At 50.5% G+C, this 16,233-nt stretch overlaps 1 protein-coding gene across 1 annotated transcript in view; it reads left to right on the forward strand.

The window, feature by feature from the left end:
- The first annotated feature begins 15,621 nt into the window (after positions 1–15,621).
- Positions 15,622–16,233, forward strand: part of Slc13a3 (solute carrier family 13 member 3) — a 61,636-nt gene continuing 61,024 nt past the window's right edge. Inside the window, exon 1 of the mRNA XM_032904807.1 lies at positions 15,622–15,681. The gene's annotated coding sequence lies outside the window, so the exon portion shown is untranslated. The remainder of the gene's footprint in view (positions 15,682–16,233) is intronic.

Raw genomic sequence — 16,233 nt, forward strand, 5'->3', positions numbered from 1 at the left:
CATGCAGATAGAACACTCATACACATAAATAATTTTTTTTAAAAAAAAGAACAGTTTTCAGATACCTGTAACACTGATATTTTGCTACTCTGTATACATAGGTTGTGAAGCTCGTGGGTAGAGAAGGGAGCTGGTTTATATCTCAGGCAGTGGGAGGCAGAGCAGAGATGGTGAGGAACTGTAGCAGGAAATATAAGAAATCCCATGCTATCGGTGCCTACTCACCGGCAGGCGGCCTCGGTCTGTTTCCAGCTGGATACCACATTAATCCTTTTAGCCAGGTCCTGTCTCAACCAGGCTTGCTCTGCGTCTCCTGGGTTCACTCCACCTGGTTCACTAAGTCCAATGGCTGCCAATGGCTGTGTCCGCCCCACACTCTGGTTACCTGAGTCACCACGTGAAGGAAAACACCACACAGACTTAGTTTAGAGTTAAGAACACAATCGGGGTTGGGGATTTAGCTCAGTGGTATAGCGCTTGCCTAGCAAGCGCAAGGCCGTGGGTTCGGTCCCCAGCTCTGAAAATAAAAGAACCAAAAAAAAAAAAAAAAAAAGTAACACAATCACTACGCGCAGAATCTAGCATCCTAATTTTACAAACTATGTTAGAAATCCTCATTGTTCCTCTATGCTGTCTGCAGTCCAAAAGGAAGTTTCTTTTTCCTGCGTTCCTGCTTCCTCCAACCCGGAAGTCCCGCCTCCTCGCCAAGTGGTTGGTTTCTTGTAATGCTTTTTTTAACTCCACTACAAGGGACCTTGTGATGAAGTTGATAAGCTGTGTGTACAGAGTCTGAAAACAGTTCTAACAGCACCACAGCTACTGCCACCTCCTGAGTGTCATGTACTACACAGATGGCCAGGAGAGAATGAAGATGTCCCTTCCGAACCTTCTGGGTGGATGTCACTAGTACAGATTAATATTACCTGCTTTGCTCACTGCATGCTAGGTTCTCTGCCAGGAGTTTTCATAGCCCACAGTAAAGCAGTTACTGGGATGTCACTGTGCGTGCTGGGCTGTACAGGGAGCTGGCCTAGGTGCCATGGGGAGCAAGAGGCGCCTTCACTGGACCCCAGAGCCAGCCTCCTTTCAGAAAGTTTTAGTGGTTTTGTGAAATAAGGTTTAAAACTCTCAAGCTAGCCTCAGCCTCCCAGTGCTGGGTTTGCATGTGTGAGCCACCGTGCCTGGCTCCCTGCTGACTTGACAAGAACTGAGGCATCAGATATGACTGACTTTTTAAGACACTGACCTGTATAACATTTTCAATGACTTCTAAGAGCCACAGGAGCTGGTGTGACCGTCAATATCACAGAGAAGGGCTGTCCTCAGTTTCCTCATGTACAGGAAGGGCGGTTGCATGAGGAAATGACTCCTGCACACGTACATTAGACCCCTAGTGTTCACCATGCTGGTCTAGACAGGAGGACTGTTTTTCCTCTGTAGGACAGAAGGCATGATGGTCTCGGTGATGGGGAAGGTGTGAAGAAAAGCTGTAGGGAGTGTAGGGAGGGATTCTAGGGAAGCACAGTCATGGGAAGTTTGTGAGAATCTCTGTGGCACAAGGCCAGGATGGCTGGCATGCAGAAAATGGGTGAGGGGGCTGGGCAAGGCCAGTTCATGGGGGCTCCCCTATCAAGATGGTTTTCTTTGTAAGCCTCTAGGGTTTTGTTTTGTTTTTTCTTTTCTTTTTCTTTTTTCCTTTTTTTTTTTTTTCCTTCGAGCTGGGGACCCAACCTTGGGCCTTGCGCTTGCTAGGCAAGCGCCTACCTCTAGGGTTTTAAGCGGCGACAGTTTCATCCTTTTGCGGGTGCCTTGGTTGCTGGCATATGGAAAGCTGTGGGGAGTGAGACACTGGATCCACAAGATGCTACTGCATCTGCCCGTCCGCGACAGTGGCTAGGGAGGAAGCAGTAGAGGGCATACAGTGAACTCCTTGGTCCGGGTGTACATGGTGAGATGTGGCCTGTTGGTAGCAGAGGCACTGAGGGCAACAAAGAGGTGATGAGCCCAGTAACGCCCCCAGCAGGGGTGTTACCCATCTGCACCCAGTCCTCACCTGTGATGGAGGGTGAGCTAGCCCAGGGGTGGAGTCTCACAAAGGGCCCAGGGGACCTTTGCAGCTCCAGGTCCTCAGTCTACATGGGAGGAAGACGTGTTTTGCTAGGATGAGTCAATAGCTCTGGCAACTTGGTGCAGAGCCCACTCCATCTGTGAAGTCCGTCCTAGGGCCACTGGAAATAGTGCCAGGGACTCAAACCCCAGGTTTGACAGTACTGGCCCAGTTGAGCATCACTAAGATCTTTGCACTTATGAGAGCATCTTACAGGAGGCAGCAGGCACAGAGAAATGAAGAGGGCTTAAAGTCCCTGAGTCTGGGCAGGACCAGGGAAGTACCACACAACACTCATCATGCCCAGCCCTGAGAGGACCCCGGCCACTGTCTTCCTCTGCTGTAACTGCACTTGCAAGCCATCCATGGGGCCACGAGGAGTGGCTGCTCCTTTAGGCCCTGGAGTGTTGGGTGCTTCAAAGGTAAATGAGATGAGGAGGCCATGCCCACAGAGCTACTGTACAGGACAGGGAAGGCCCCACTTGGGAAGGAGGGTGTGTGAGCTGTGACATCAAAAGCAAGAGCTGATTCTACTGCTGGCTCCAGTAAGGTTTTACAAGAACAGGCAGCTGAGAGCTGGCGTAAGCCGTGCTTTGCCAACTTAATTCTTCTTAAAGATAAGATATATACATCTGACTTGGAATTTGTTATTAAGTATCTCAGACCTCAAAGCAAACCCACCTGCCTCTGTCTCCCATGTGCTGGCCTGGGTTAAATGCATGTGCTACTGTCCCTGGCTCCCAATTTTGTTTTTAAAGCTTAAATTACATGTCTTAGTTAGTGAGGGTTTCAGCACCTGATGAACCCCGCAAGCCCCTCACTGCCTTCCCATTCACAGTGTTACTGTTCGCTCAGCCCAGCCCCTCACCCACGATTTGGCCAGCTGAAGTCTGATTCTAGGCATCTGACTCCAAGACAGTGTCTGTCTTGTGCCACCAGAGGTCGCTTGTTACCATCTCTCTGGGACAGGTAGAGGTCCTGCCTGCCATTCTCTGCCCTCCTTGAGCCTGCTCAGCTGTGAGCTGGTGAGCATACACCACTTCTGACATCCACCCTGACAGACACTTGAGTGATCACTCACTCGGTGCCACACACAAGGCAGATGGCTCTTCCTGCCCTAACCTCTCACCCAGCCTCTTCTTCACTTGGCCCTCAAGTAGGTGTTGGGTGAGCACTTTGGCTGGGCTGTGGGGCATCCCCAGCAATGGGGAAATCCCAGTGACTGTCCTGGGCCCCCTGGCCACTGCTGACCACTAGGACTTCTCCCGTGGCTGCCTGCTGCCTGGCTCTGCATTCCTCCACACTCAGCAGGCAGAGAGACACTTTTGGGATTTTTTTTTTTAAATATACATGCGGAGTGGGGCCTATTTTTTTTTTGATATAATGCACATAGGCCTGTGGAGTTGGCGCCCCTTCCACTGTGCAAGTCCTTGCTACTGAGCGTGGGTTTTCAGGCTTGGCAGTAGGAACGTTAACCTGTAGAGCCTTCTTGCTGGACCCTTTTCAACCCAACTGTGCTACTCTGACGTTTGGAAATTCGCCGGCTTTTCATCCATGTCTCCTTGAGTGTAGCTGCAGGCCTGGACCCCTCCTGCACCTCAGGGCCTTGTGTCCTCATCTGGAAGGAGGGCAGGCTGGGGTGCCCCCCTGGGTGCTGCTGTAAGCAGCCTTATCTCAGGTCCCCAGGAGGCAGACCCTGAGTCACACTGTACAGGAGGAGAGGCTTGCAGAGGCAGGGGGTGAGCCAGGAGGTGGACTAGCAACCCTAAGCTAGCTCCAAAGCTATGCAGCCAGATGGCTGTCAGAAATGTCACAACATGGGACAGGGCGGCCAGGCCTTTGGTATCCTACATCACAGAGTCTCCAGTGGGCCTACCTGAGGTGGGGCAGGAGCTTGGGCAAGGCTACTATCTGCCCACAGGCAGGAGACCCACACCCCCATGCTTGACAGCTAGAAGCTGACTGCTCTCCCTCCCTGAGACCCCAGTCCTTCCTTGAAGGGGAGCTGAGTCACACATCAGTATGTACTACAGACACAGATGTCACTGTTCAAGTGGGACATGGCCACAAGGTTAGGAACACCACAGTGAGCAGGTACTGTCATGAAGCCACTCAAGTGGTATTGTTTATGGAGACTGAAGATAGTCCACTGTGGACCGAGGGGCCAGGCTTCCCTTGCTGCAGGAGAATCTGCACTTCTAACAAGTTCTAAGGAGAAGCAAGGGATGTCGAGAGGAAAACCGGAAGTACATGCTGGGAGGGCAGGGGACAGCTTTCGATATCGTCTTCCAGATGACGGATTTGAGTCAGCTTTCCTCTTGGCAACCTTCAGAGCCAACCCCATTGCTATTGCACAATACACCACTTGTCTAGAAATTCATTAGGGGAGGGTCAGGCTAGTTCTTGATAAAGGGGTGTCACGTGCGGCACCATGCGAAGATGCCTTCTTTGGAAGATTCGGTTCTGATAGGAGGGTAGAGTGAGAACTTGCTCCCTGTCCAAGCTCTCAACACATCTCCCTCAACAATTTCTGCTTCTACTAATTATTTTAGAGGGTCGGGGTTTGAGACAGAGTCTTACTGTGTAGCTCTGGCTGTCTTGGAATTCATCATGTTAGACCACACTGGCCTTGAACTCCTAGAGATCTGCCTGGATCTGCCTCCTCAATGCTGGAATCCAAAGTCTGTGCCACCAAGCCCAGCAGCAGTGTTTGCTTTTTTAACATGATGATGTCTGGCACTCAGCACTGCACCCTTCTTGAGATCATGAGGCCACAGCAAAGGTAAGGGGTCAAGAAGAGGAAAACGAGGGCGTGCAGAGGCAGGTGGAGAGGGAACTTGTCCTCTGCCATTTGACTTTACCCTGGTCCCATTCCCTGTCTCACAGCACACACAAGTAGGCATCTACTTAATACTTGCCTGAAGGCCACTGTCAATAGGTTTTTGGTTACCTGAAGTCCAAAGAATGTGAACCCAAGCAGAGAATTTGCAGGCCTCAGGGGACACACTCGTCTCCAGCACCTGCTGCCTTGCTTGGTTGTGTGGGGACTTCAGGAAACATGATCTTGTCCACTTCGATCAAGGTGGGGGCAATGGAAGACCATTCCAGACCCGTCCTGGACTCAGATCATTCCCACTCAAGGCCTGGCCAATCTACAGCTGCCTCCGTGAGCTTGGAGACTCCAGGTTTCCTTGGGCCTCAGTTTCCCCACTGGTAAGGTGAAGCCCTTGGTGTGGGTCAGACATTGCTGCTCCTATAAACCTCCTCCTGGCTGGAGCCATGCTGTCTTCAGCTGCCAATGTTGAACAGTTGGCTGGTTACAGAAATCCAGGGAGCTGACTCCTGTGGAAACGGAGAGAGCCTCATGGGCCTGTTCTCTCTCTCCCATTTTTGAGGGGACTGTGTGCTCCTGTCACCCTGCTCCACCCCTCCTCACTGTCCTGCACTCAGGCTGCTTCTGGGCCCAACATTCCTGCCATACAGACCACGGGAGGAAAACCTCCCCCATCTCAGACCTCTTCATCTGCATGTTATTCCCCCAAGAGCCTTTGAGAGTCCCAGAGAAGACAATCTGCAAGCCTTCCTGGGAAGGTTTCCTAGGTGCCTCTAACTTACGTCTCAAGCCACCCACAGTTCCATACTTTTTCTTTGTCTCCACAAACACTCAGCATGGCAGCCCACACCCTGGGCCCTTGTGAGGGAAAGAGTTGTCAGCCTAGTATCAGACGGAAAAAAAATCTCAGTGACAGTTGCCCTCATTGGGTGAGCCTGTGGGAATGTCTGGGCTAGGGTTTGTCATAGTTAATTGATGTGGGAAGGCTCGGCCCACTGTGGGCAGCACCATTCCCTTGGCAGGGGCCAGGTACTAAAGAATGGAGAAATCCAGTTGAGCACACAAAAGGAAGCAAACACACATGTGTACCTTTCTCTCTGCTGTTGACTGTGGGTGTGATGCAAACACTGCCTCGAGCTCCTGCCACTGTGAATTCCCTGAAATAATAGACTAGAACCTGGAATTATAGCTAAAGTGAGGCCGCTCTCCCCGAAGCTGCTGTTTGTCAGCATGTTTTGCCAACAAGAGAAATGAAACAGGGTAGTGCTCCTGTGACTGTCTTCAGCCCAGAGCACAGACCAGCAGCAAGTCCTGGCAGCTTAGGAAGGACGGTGACTTGGCTGCTCCTGGAAGGATGGATAGGTTCTGTTTTCTGTTTCACTTGGTGATGATCGGCCATAGACCACACATGCTCTTTCTGTTATTCTGCTGCCAAAACTTGTGAGGAGTTAAACAGGACCTACTGCTGCTCATTGGAGAGCATCAAGAATTGATATGAGCCTTCCTCCCACTACCCAGAACACACACATGCAACCACATAAAGACACACACACACATGTACATGCAAATACACAGTCCACTTAATACAGATACACATATGCATATATATACACACATAGTCACATACATATAGTTACATACACACTTAACCACACATGCATGCATATACAAGCACACTCATATACATATATATATACATATACACACAAACATACATACACATATGTGTACAAATATATAGACACACACACATAAATACACAAATATATCACATGCAGACACATATAAACACATACACACCACACAACCTCAAACATATATACACATACACAGAGAGCCACACACAAACACAGGCCCCACCTACCCACCAACTTCCCTGCTGGAAACAAAGCAGAAAATAATCCTGGCCTGGGATTTGGAACAAAAAACAATGAGAATGTTGGGGGTCTGATTCCATCAAAGGCCACTGTGTGCAGCCTCCCCCTTTGCCAGGAGCCAGAGTACAGCCCTCGCCATAGGAAGGAAAGTCCCAAGGATGAGCTGCTGGGCCTCTAAGCCTCTAGGGGGGCTACTAACCCCAGCCCCCACCTGAGAGCTCTGCTGGGACCTGTCTCAAAGCCAATATTGCTCTTGGAGCTTCCAAGCAGTGTCACACTGGGAGATGCTGACAGTGGCCCAGGAGAGGAGCAGGGAGGAGCCATCATCCTGGGAAGGAAAAGCTGAAGAGGTTGCTGGTGCCCCCGCCCTCCTTCCTCTCAGTTTCTTTGCAGCACTAAGCACTGTGGAGCTTGCTGCACGGTCCCAGGTCTGTCTTTCTCTCTCTTTTCCCATTCTTCTCTCTCTCTCTCTTTGAGGCAGGGTCTATGTAGCCCAGGCTAGTCTCAAACCCGTGATTCTCCTGCCTCAGTTCTCCAGGTGCTGTCCTATAACTCTGGCATCATTCTATATAAAGTTCTTCATCATCCTTGAGACACAAGTCCTTCCATGGCAGACAGAGTCCCACCAGAAATCCCTCCGACTTTAATAGCCTGGCAACACAAAAGATACCTGGAGTCACATCTGGTTTGCCTGCATGTCTTGGGGCCAGCTCAAACTGGCTCAAGAGGCCTCTTGGGGCACTGTGGCTGAGGGTAAACGGTGTGGCCTGAGCCACAACCAACATCTCTGGGCTTCTGTCTCTTCTTTGGGAGGAAGGCAATTGAAGCCACCTGGGAGGCTGTGGACACAAAAGGACAGGAGTCCAGCAGTACTGAGCACAGCACTAGACAGGACAAGAGCTGGGAGGGCTTGACTTACCTCCTAACCACTCTAAGAGGGAAGACAGGGAGGCAAGAGGTCTCCCCCAGTGGCAGGCTGGCTCTGTGTGTCCCTCAGTCAGCCGCAGGCTGGCACTGGAATAGGCTCCTGGGATCACTACTATAAAGTTACTCTTGTTACATTTGAACCACAGGACAGAAACCTCTGTTCTAGGGTCAGGCATCCTGTTCTAATTGCTTAACTTGTTCTGGAACAGGGGGGCCCACTCAGGGTTCCTTCCAGTACTCTCTGGTCCCAGCTACCTGCACTTGGGCCTTAGAGGGTGGGCCAGTTTGCGCCTCCCACCCACCACGCCTGAAGATCCACAGTGCCCTTTGCAGGCCTGGTCCACACTCGAGGTTGTCTGTTCCCTTTGATGATGCCGAGCTGGGCCAGCTTAGGGTCATGGGAGGAGGTTTCATCACAGCCTGGGACAGGTCCACCCGGAAGTCACTTGCCCTTGGGGTTTACAGGAATGCTGTGCTGTGCTGTGCTGGGTTGGGGGGTGAGCCTGGGATCTCTCATCGGGCTTCTCCCTCTCAAGGCTTCCCAGACCCACACGTTCACCGTGACTGCTCTCTCTGCACAGTAAGGTACTTGGTCTCTTCCTTAATATCACTTGACACTGTAGACTTAAGTAAAGTTTTAGTTTAAAGGGGGCTTTTAAAAGTCACAGGTGGAATAAAGCTTTCAAACTTCATTTGTCTAAGGTCAAAGGTAACTCTAAGAATGAATGAACATACCGCAGTACCATCTGATTCCGGCAAGAGACTCAAGTCTACATTCTCAACCCACGTCTGTAATTCCAGTTCTAAAGAGTCCGAGGCAGGAGGATTGCCATAAATTCAAGGCCACCCTGATCTACAATCTCAGTAAAGTCTCTGCCAATGTAAAGGTGAAGCCTGAATTTGTTCCCTAGCACAAACTGACACACACAGATTCACACACAGACACACACACACACACACACAAACACACACACAGGTAAACACACACAGACACACAGAGATAGACACACAGACACACCCACAGATACACACATAGACACACATGCATGCACGCACACACAAACACACACACACCACACACACAGGCACACACAGATAAACACAGACACACACACAGATACACACGCATGCACACACGCATGTACACACACATGTATGCACGCACACACACATGAATACACACACACAGATACACACCACACACACATACACAGACACACACACAGTCACACACACAGAAACACACATATACACAGACACACACAGTCACACACACAGTCACACACACAGAAACACACATATACACAGACACACACAGTCACACACACAGTCACACACACGGAAACACACATATACACAGACACACACAGTCACACACACATACACAGGCACACACACAGTCACACACAGACAAATACACATACACATTGTGTGCCCTTGTCACGCTAGGACAGGGATACATATAAAGAATACATCGAGTGGGGAACACATACAGCAAAGGGCCCGCACTATCTGATTCCATGAATGCAGCCACTCAGAACAGGAGGAATTCTATAGAGATGGGACGTAGGTCCTCAGTTGCCAGGGCCTGCCTGCGGGGTGACTATTCACTGTGTGGAGCTTCATGGGGTTGGGGGAACACAAGCCTCCCTAAATCTCCCAGGGGTTCCCCATGCAGCCAAGGTTGGAAACCACCGTGCTGGACAATTCAGGGGTACTGAAGGTGGGGATCATCCTGGAGAGTGAGCACACGCATGTTGAAGTTCAAAGTATCGGCAAGCACCTGGGATGAAGAGACCCAGACTGGCTGCAACGGCTCTGTCCCATGTCATCACTAACATCAGTGATCTCATACCTAAGAAAGGCACATGTAGCTGTCACTTGGTGTCTGTGGTTCTAGAACACCCAAAGGATATGATATGGTTAAGCACAGGGGTTCAGCTGCCTTGTGGACTATGCTATTTCACATTCTGTTTGCACCCGGTCCCCCACAGTTTCTTTCAGTCCTGTTACTAATGAGCCCAATGTAACATAAGCTAAGCAGTTGGTTGTTACACTGTATCTTCTAGAAAGCAACAAGAAGAAAAAACTGTGTATGTTCAGAACAGGTTTCTGTTTGGAATAATTGCTTCAGGATGGGTGATAGACCTGGGAAGTCACGAGCTCTTGAGGGCCAGCCACACTGTGGGTCATGGACAATTGGCGTGTGAACTCAGGCTGTATTACTGTGGTTCGAGTTCCCATTTTGTGTCCTTGACTAAGTTCCTTGAGCTCTTTGTATCTGGTCCCCCTTCAGCAAAATGAAGCATCTGAGGACAAGTTTGTAGGGTTGAACTCTCAATGGCTTAATGCCTGCTATGCTATTGGGACTGAGGCAGGCTCCACATAACCATCCAGGGAGTGCTGGCTGTTGGTATTCATGAGTAAGAAGGATTGAACTTGACACTCAGGAATACATCACAGGAATCACAGGTATCATTAATCCCCCTCCTATCTGCCTTTCTGTTGCCTTGATGAAACACTCTGTCCAAAAGCAACTTAAGGGAGGAAAGAGTTTATTTCATCTTCTACTTCCAGGTCATAGTCCATCACTGAGGAAAGCAGAAACCACAGAAGAACGCTGCGTGCTGGCCTGCTTGCTCTCTGACTCATGTTCACCTAGCTTTCTTGTACATCCCAGAACCATCTGCCTAGGCAATGGTGCCGCCCAGAGTGGACTGGGTCCTCCTACATCAACTAGCAATCAAGACAATGCCTCACAAATATACCCACAAGGCAATTTGGTCTGGTAAAATCTCTCAGCTGAGACTCCTTCTTAGGTGGCTGTAAGCTGTGTCAAGTTGATATGTAAAGCTGGGTATGACAATTCCTCCCAGCATTCTAAACTGTAGTTACATGTTTCTATAAAGCTATATGCTTTGACCACTAAATATACAAAATCCTCTTGTGGTTAAACCCATGAATATGCTGACACCTTGAACAGCACAAGAGTCAAATTTATAATCTAAACTTTACTTCGTCATTTCTTCCTCTTTTCTTCTTCTTCTTCTTCTTCTTCTTCTTCTTCTTCTTCTTCTTCTTCTTCTTCTTCTTCTTCTTCTTCTTCTTCTTCTTCTCCCTCCTCCTCCTCTCTCCTCTTCCCTCCTCCTCTTCCTCCTCCTCTTCCTCCTCCTCCCTCCTCCTTCCTCTCTCTCTCTCTCTCTCTCTCTCTCTCTCTCTCTCTCTCTCTCTCTCTCTCTTGGCCAGGGGTGGGGACAGGGTGTCATGTAGCCCAGCCTAGCCTCAACCTCACCCTGTAGCTGAGGCAGCCCTGGAACTCCTGATCCACCTGCTCTACTCTCCAAGTGCTGGCAGTACCAGTATGTGAGCACATAACAGCCAGCTTTTACTGTATTTCCTGTTAGAACTTTGTGAGGTTCTAATTTTATCCCTTCTCAGATACTGCACTCCCCAGCTCCGAAAAAAAGAACCAAAAAAAAAAAAAATAGATGCCCTCATGGTGGGTTGGGGAGATGGCTTAGTTGGTGAAATGCTCGTCAGGAGGCCCTGAGTTTGCATCCAGCTCTGGGGAGGTGGAGACAGATGAGTGTCTCAGTGGCGGCTAGCCAACTGATGAATTCTAGCCTTACTGAGACGTCATACTGAGGGAGACATCAGTGTCAACCGTCTCTACATACATGCACAGGCACCTACGTTGAACTACCCACATGAGCATGTACATACAACACACACACCTCCACCCACCCCTCTACCATCAGGCTGAGCCTAGTCCCGTTCTCCCACATCAGTCAAGCCTGAGCAAGAGGGTACCTCCTTGTTCACCCTGACACAGGATCTTGCTGGGTAGACCTGGCTGGCCTTGGGCTCCCTATCTTCTCCCTCGGCCTCACGAGTTCTGGGATTGTAGGCACATACCTCCATGCTTGGCTCCTTCTCTTCATGCAGTCTTACCCGACCACAAGAGATGCTCTGGACACTTTATCTTTTATGCAGCAATATTGAAAGTTACTTTTGGTAGTGCTACACTTCTGGTTGATACAGGAAGTTACAAGCTATTGTTCAGGGTCTGAAGAGATGGCTTGGCTCTTAAAAGCTCCATCAAGAGGCTTTCCAAGCTGCAGAATAACCAGTGAAAACGATCCACAGAGAGCCGAGGACATAGAGGAACCTGGAGGAAAGAGGGTTTTTCACGTGTGTGTGTGTGTGTGTGTGTGTGTGTGTGTGTGTGTGTGTGGTTTGTGTGCTGGTGTATGTGTGTGTTCACTCGTGTGAAGGAACCTGCGTGTGTGGGCACATCCGAATGTGTGTGGAGGCTGAGGTTGACACTGAGTCTTCCTCCATCATGCTACATCTTATTCACTGAGGCCGGGTCTCTCGCTTGACCCCAGAGAGCACCCATATGGCTGGTCTTGCTCTGGGTGTTCCCTGTCTCCACCTTCTGAGCTCTGGAGTTACAGGAACTAACTCATCTGACATTTATGTGGGTTCTGGGGACCTGAACTCTGGATCTCAAGCTTGCATAGCAAATGCCTTATCCACAGAGCCAGCTACCCAAGGAGCTACATTTTAGCAGAAGTGGCAAGATCATTGCAACAGAGAAGTCTCTGCTGCTGCTCCGCTTCTAGAGCAACTGCCCAAGAGCAAGAGCTCACCTCAAGCAGGGAGGAGCTAGCCGTGTGCGCCACTTCCAAAGGAGGTCTGTATCTGCCTGCTGCCCGGGATTGTGGGGTTTCCCATGCACAGTGACAAGACACCAAAGGGAAGGGAGGCAGTGAACGAGTGTACCCCTGGGGAGGAAGAGGCCTCCCTCAAAGGCGAGGTGCTACAGAAGTGATGGCAATGAGACCTGAGCTCTGTGTGGGAGGCTGAGGCGGCATCCATACACCTACAACACATAAGGAACGAGACCAAGGAACTAAGAGGTGCCCTCGCTTCCAAGACGGCGGCTCCCAGAGGCTGAGTGAGGTGTGGGATATCTAAGGGTCAGCCATGCATGGCGTTTCAGACCTTCACAAATGTGCAGGGTTACAACCCTGCCGCCATCACATGAACAACAACAGTACTAACTGGAAGACTCTTCCAGACCCAGGTTTTAGAGAGGCTTTGGTGGGAACAGGTAATTCCCCCAACAGCCATAAAATTTATGGCAACTCAGCCTTCCAGAAGAGAGGCACTGCCTGCCACGGCTCCCAATTCAGATACTGGAAGCCAAAGAGCTTGTCCATGCTCCCGTCCTATCCTGCTGCGGGAAGTGTCTGCTCCTGCCTCAGAGCATTTGAAGCCAGAGACAACTAAGGCCACACAGAGACCGAGACCCAGGAAGAACGATTGCCTCCTCCTGAAGGGAAGTGGGTTGAACAGCGTTCTCTGCTGACCCTTCACACAGAATTTTCATGGTGTGTTCAAAGATTAACAAACAAAAGTGACCATAGGGCCAGCCAGTTAGCTCTGTTAGTAACCAATTTTTCAGAGGATCAGAGTTCGGTCCTCAGCGTCCACGCCTGGCAACTCATGACCAAACCACCTGTAACCCCAGTTCCAGGGGACCTGATGTCCTCTTCTGGGCTCTGTGGACACTCTCATGGCAGACACTCACAGAGACACATAAATAAAAAAAGCTTTTTAAAAAAATGTGACAACAGAATCAGGAGATCTTGGGGGTGACTTAGGTTCTTAAAATCTGGGACTTAAAACATGGACAAAAATAATTTTTAAAAAAGAGAGAGCAGCATTCATTAATAAATGGGGCCATTCCTCTTAGACTTGAAACTGTGACCAATGGAGAATATGCTAGGGTCAAAGGCATGACCTCACGAACAAGGACTGAGCCCTGCAACAAGTGGATATAGTGAAGGCCAAGTTAGGAGAAAACCAAAGGCAGGGTATTGAGGGTACTCAGACCGGGACACACAGAGGGAAAAGGCAGAAAAAGTGGAAGAATCTGAAATTTGCATGCTGATGCCCAGTTCTCTAATGTAACTGGTGGTTAGAAAGACAGGAGAAAGCATGGGACGAAGGAAACATTTGAAGGGAGGATGGTTGGGTCCATGTCACAGCTGGCAGAAAACACAGATGCAAAGAAACCCGGAGCCAAACCCAAACCAAGGCCATGGCACTGAGAGATCTTCCCAAATAGCCAGCGTTAAGATGGACACCATCAGCAGGGAACCATGGGAGTTTGTTAGTGGAACTGTGGTTGACGTAAGCACGATGGCTCCCTCCCTTTCTCCCTGCTCCTCATTCTTTTCCCCTCTCTCTTTCTTGGGTATATTTTATTTTATTACCAGAGGGGGGGAGAGAGAGAGAGAGAGAGAGAGAGAGAGAGAGAGAGAGAGAGAGAGAGAGAGCACTTGTATGTGGTGATCAGAGAACAATTTGCAGGAATCATTGCTCTCCTTCTACGGTGGCTCCCAGGGACCAAACTCAGGTCACCAGGCTTGGAGTTGCCATCTCCTGCCGAGCCATCTCACCAGCCCCCTCTTCTGTATTTTTGATCCCCGAGTATGTGCATGACATGCCTGTGTATGTGTACAGACATGTGAGAGTGTGGGCACGAGTTGTGGGAAGACCGCGTTGGTCATCGCATTCTGTCTTGTTTGAGAGGGTATTAAATTACCCTGGCTGTACTGAAGTCAGCCATGTTAACATGATCTTGGGTTTCCTACGTCTGAAGTTGAGACAAAGACCGTAGTGTGGCCATGATTCCGAATGTTTGCAGAGCAACAGCAGTGTCAGGAATGGACACACAGCAAAAGGGACACATGGGTCAATGAGGTTTTTATGTTTTACAGAACTGGTAAGATGGCAGTGCCTATAGATTACAAGCTGTGTATATGCCATGTCCTGGGCCAAAATCCCCCACAAAAAAATGACAAAAAGCAAGAAACCTCCCAACAAGGCCCTTTCTCCACAGAAACCAGTCAGGACCCAGTAGCCAGGACAAGTAGCCACTGTGGAAACTTGTCACACTCCCAATGAGGGTGGAGGACCCACTCAGGGCAGAACGCAGAGTCAGGCTTCGTGCCTCATGCTTTGCATGGCCAAGGTCTTGGGCTCCTTCCCGGCCTCTCTGGAATACAGAAGAGTCCGGCTGATCCATCGCTGCTCAGCAGTTCAGGAAGGGTGTGGAGAAGCCAGGCTGGCACCAGATGCTGGCGGGAATGTAAAAAGTGCAGCGTAAGAGCGGAGAGTCCCTGTTTTCTTAAAATAGTGGAGGTTGGATTATAAGCTGACCTAGCAGCTGCCCATATGAAACCGGGGGCGTCGGCACACTTCCATAATACCAACGCTCAGAAAGTAGAGGCAGGAGGATGGGATTTAAAGGTCGTCCTCAGCTACATAGATACAGGCCAGCTTGGGCTAAGTGACAGCCTGTCCCAACACAATCAAGCAGGTGGTGGCATCTGTCACTAGGAAGGGAAAACTTCTACCCACAGGTGACTGGGCCCTTTGCACGAAGCTCTATCTCATTCAATCTCCCCCACCAACCTCCAAGTCTGGAACAGGCTGCAACCACGGTCACTAGAGGTCACAGCAGCGTGGTCTGTCCCTACAGGGTCTGAACTGGGGTGACAGTGCTGAGGCCTTTAGCCCCACCTGGGCTTTGCCTCAAACCCCACGTGAGTCCAGAGTGGGGCCCGAGGGCGGGGAGGGGGTACTCGGGGAGGAGGGGGGGCTTCCTTACTCCTTGCCCTGGACTCTCCCCGGCCCAGGAGGCGCGGCCGGGGCGGTTCCACGTGGCTCCTCCCCGCCCCTCGGGGTTTTAGGTCCTTGCTGGCCGGCCGCTGAGGGGCAGTCGGGCCGCGCGGTCTCCGGCGATCGCGCGGATGGCGGCGCTGGCGGCGCTGGCCAAGAAGGTGTGGAGCGCGCGGCGCCTGCTGGTGCTGCTGCTGGTGCCGCTGGCTCTGCTGCCCATTCTCTTCGCCCTGCCGCCCAAGGTACGGTGGCCCCGGGTCGAGACCCTCCCTCCTTGAGCCTGCCTCCCTCTAGGAGCACCCGCTGGCTCTCCTTCTCCCTTCCGTGACTCTCTCTGGTCTGCCTCTCCTGCGACTCTTCCCCACTTCTAAAGTTTGCGCTCTGACCGCTTGCTTGGTGCTACTGGGGTATAGCCCTTCACGGTCTTTCCGAAGGACAACTGTGTGACCTGTCGTTGGTCACTTAACCTCTCTGAACTTTGGTTTATGTGCCCCTACCCAGAAAGAGGGAATGTGATAAGGCAACATAGGCTCATCGTGAATATAAAGGAGTCAATATATGTCGATGTCTTAGAACTAAGCCTGGTATGTAGTAAGCGCCTAATGTGTGCTAGCTGCTTTTGCTCTGTAGCAGTTGTTCAATGGTTGGAGAACTACACCTTCCTGAGAACGTTCTAGAGGAAGTGTCACCTGTCCTGTGTCACCTCTGAAAAAAATTCCCTTCAGAGCACCCCCTCTTCACTCAAACTGGGACAACTAAGGCTTGGAGACAGCAGGGGACACTCTCATGGTTGA

Source organism: Rattus rattus, chromosome 5, assembly GCF_011064425.1.
Source record: "Rattus rattus isolate New Zealand chromosome 5, Rrattus_CSIRO_v1, whole genome shotgun sequence".
Lineage (NCBI taxonomy): Eukaryota > Metazoa > Chordata > Mammalia > Rodentia > Muridae > Rattus > Rattus rattus.